A 3674-nucleotide genomic window follows, 5' to 3' on the forward strand; every position below is an offset into this window, starting at 1 on the left:
CTTCTAACACACCGCTACTTTCTTGGATTGACTCCTTTCGCTTGGCCACCGCTGCTGGTTGTTTAGAGCCATCTCCTCCAATAGATCATATGCCTCATTAGCACTCTTTCTCATAAAAGCTCCGCCACTCGCCGCATCTATTAGAAGTTCTAGTATTACCAACCAACCCGTTGTGGCTGTGAACCAAAGCATCCACTTCTCTATACCATGATGGGGACACCTCCCGATCGTATCTTTAAACCTCTCCCAAGCCTCATGGAGAGATTCATTATCTTGTTGGCGAAATTATTGATTTCTCCTCTTAGCTTTTGCGTACTTCACTGAGGGAAGAACTTTGACAAGAATTTTGTTGCCGTGATCATTCCATGTAGCAATAGAATTCGGTGGCAAGAATTCAACCAACTCTTGGCTCGTTCTCCGAGCGAGAATGGAAACAACCTCAATCTAATGGCATCGTCGCTAACTCCATTAACTTTAAAAGTTTCACAAAGTTCCATGAAGTTAGAGAGATGCAAATTAGGATCTTGAAGGGAGACCACCAAACCGAACCGAAGACCGCACAATTTGAAGGATGGCAGGTTTGATCTCGAAGTTGCTCGTATCCACCGCCGTGGCCTAATACATGACCGCACTCGTCGAGTAGGGAGAATGTAATCTCTCAAGCTTCGGCCATTAGCTTCGATCTTCCACAGCGCCTCCATTATTACCATTCTTACGCCCATTGTTCCCAACATTATTGTTCACATTGGCACTATGATTTCGATGTTTCAGCGATTCTTTGCCGAAACTCTTTCTTGCCTCTTGTTCTTTCGATTCTTCCCCGCAAGTTTTCTCAATTTCGTGATCAACTCGGTAATATGACCGATTGTCCTTGACGGCGCATGCACTTAGGATTCCCGAAATAAATAAAGAAAATATTGCAAGAAAAAGGTTAGAAAAATCAAGCAAGAGAAAATATACCAAAGTAGAAGTTAGTATAATTTTATGTAATATTAATCTTTAAACAATTCCCCAAGAATCCGCGCCAAAAACTTGTTGCTATATTTTTAAACACTACGCAAGTATACGCAATCAAGTAGTAAATCTCACACGTGAGGTCGATCCCACAGGAATTGGATTAAGTACCACTAAATTATACTTATGATTCTATTCGGTAAATCAAAAGTAATTACGAAGCTTTAAAAACAAGAAAATTTGAAAGAAATTCGGAAAACTTAATAACACGTTTAAAGTTGAGCAAGATGAGACAATAGGAGGAGAATCGTTGTTGTTTACCCAAATTGTTAATGATTAATTACTATCCTATTCTTGGGGTGAATGACAACATTATAAAATAACCTAGCTCCTTTCGCATCTTCTAGATTCTAAATCACATGTTATCTAATTAATTCCTTAATTAAACTAACATGAAATCAGCATTAAGCAATAATCTACTCGTCACATAAGTCATGTAAATACTTTCGTTTCACATAGAACATCGATTATCTTAATTTTAGCATTCTCAATTCTCACTTTTCAGATTTTGAATTGAGATCATAGAGCATGCACAAGGTGATCAATCTTAAACATGAAATTAAACACAAATTAAGATAATTTCACACACACAAGAATTGAGGAATGGTAATTAAACATTAACTAGGAAAACATTAAACAACAATCATCATCCTCCCTAAATGGGAAATTTAGTTCAGAAACAAATCCATAACCATTCCTATAGCAATATTCAACATAAATAAATTAAAGAGGAATAAAGAAAAGAACTGTTTGAGGATGAATTCTGGATCTTCACTTGAATCTCTATGCTCTTCCTGCCGTTCTCAGCTGTGTTTTAGGGTTCCAAATCGCTCTCCCTGACTTCCAATCGCAGTTTTCTATTTATACTTGAAATTTAGGGTTCGATGGACGAAAATACCCCCGGTCCGTACGGGATCTCGCCGCGGCCATGCTTCCTCTCGTCGCGGCGAGAATGTGCCAATTTCAGCCTCTCTCTGTTTCTCGTATCTCCGCATGGCGAGCTCTTCATCGCTCGCGCGTACATAGAAAAACTCAATTTTTGAGTTTTTCTTCTAAAGACGTCTTTCAATGAATTTCTGCACCCGAGACCTCTTTTACTCCAAAGAACCTGAAAACATAGAAAACAAGCGTAATTCCGTCCCAACACAGCTAAGAATGCACATAAATCGGATCCATAACATAGGCTAAAAATAGCCTAACAGGTAGTATTCTATAATTTTTATTAAAATAAAATATGTAAAATTCAATGTTAAATTACATTATTAGTAATATTATATTGAGAAGTATAAATACTCTTTACTATTTTATCATATTATTAATGGTGATTTATGAGGAATAAATCCTATAAAGTATAAAGAGTGGACTACACATATTTCCTTTATTTTATTTTTTATTATAAAGGGGATCTCTTTTTCTTTTTTTCGAGGGAAATTATAAAGGTATATCTCCTTATACATAATATAAATCATAAAGTGAAAATTTTATTACATTTTCAGGTCATTGATGGTGAATATTTAAATTACTAGCGTGTTTAATTAATTAAAAACAGCACACATGCAATTTTTGTCTTTCTAAAAATTACAATTATAATTTGCCTTGACGTGTAGTGTAGTCATTAAATGGGGCAAGAAATGAAATCGTTGGTAAAATTATTATTTATAGGACCAAATATAAAACGTACGTGATAATTCCGCCGACTCGCGCAGAGGGCGAAGGGTTAAAGCTTAAAGGTCGAGCATGTTGGGTGGTCGGAGGCAAAAGGGTACGTGCATTCCACGAGACTGAAATAAAAAGCAAATTATATGGGGCCCACAAGAGAAGTAGGGGATTTAAGTGAGTGCCACGTGATGGTCTGTCCTTCATAAGATTAAACCCATAAACAATGCAGGCCTATTTTAGTAGCCTATAATGGATGCGTTTCTCAGTATCCAATCCCAGACCAGCCGACCACTTCTCTAACCTCTCTCGGCTACTCAGTCAACCTTCCCTCCCTTCTATATAATTAATTTTAACACACATGATTTGCCTAAAATGCTTTCGTCACCTTCTTATGTTCCGTGCTATGAACTACTTTTTATTAATATTAATTGCTATTACAATTACATGTTTCAATTACTCCAATATTAATAGTAATATATATGTCCGTAATGACGAAAGTGCTTCAATTTGGTATGTAATATTACCTTATTACCATTCATGGATAAGCATCAGAAAAAGGTAATTGACGAATGGTTTCTCTTGGCTTGTCAATTTGGTAAACATGTTCACCGACCCACTCCACCTATTCAAAATTCTTCAATTTTTGTTGATTTTAGAAAAGAAAAGGAGAGAAAAAAAAAACAATATTCAAGATAATGTACCCCATCTTGGGAAAGATTAGAAAATATGCTCCTGGCTGAAATAGAAAATTTGAATGGTCAATTATTTTCCACGACCCCATGCATATTTAGGAATAAATAATAAATAAATTTAATCTTTAATTTTCCTTCAAAGTGTTTGAAGTTTGGTACTTGCAAAGAAAATATGGTTACTATGGCCATACACACACGTTTGGTAAACAGGTTTTATAGTGAACAATATTGAATGGTAAATAATCTACATACATAATTTGGTCTGGGTACTGATGGCCAGTACTATATATAGATTAGACTTACAGTTCA

At 35.9% G+C, this 3674-nt stretch overlaps 1 non-coding gene across 1 annotated transcript; it reads left to right on the plus strand.

The window, feature by feature from the left end:
- The first annotated feature begins 202 nt into the window (after positions 1–202).
- Positions 203–308, plus strand: LOC133033798 (small nucleolar RNA R71). The gene has a single exon (XR_009685862.1). It is a non-coding gene; the product is annotated as a small nucleolar RNA R71 (small nucleolar RNA).
- Positions 309–3674: the final 3366 nt, after the last annotated feature.

Source organism: Cannabis sativa, chromosome 1 (genome assembly GCF_029168945.1).
Source record: "Cannabis sativa cultivar Pink pepper isolate KNU-18-1 chromosome 1, ASM2916894v1, whole genome shotgun sequence".
NCBI lineage: Eukaryota > Viridiplantae > Streptophyta > Magnoliopsida > Rosales > Cannabaceae > Cannabis > Cannabis sativa.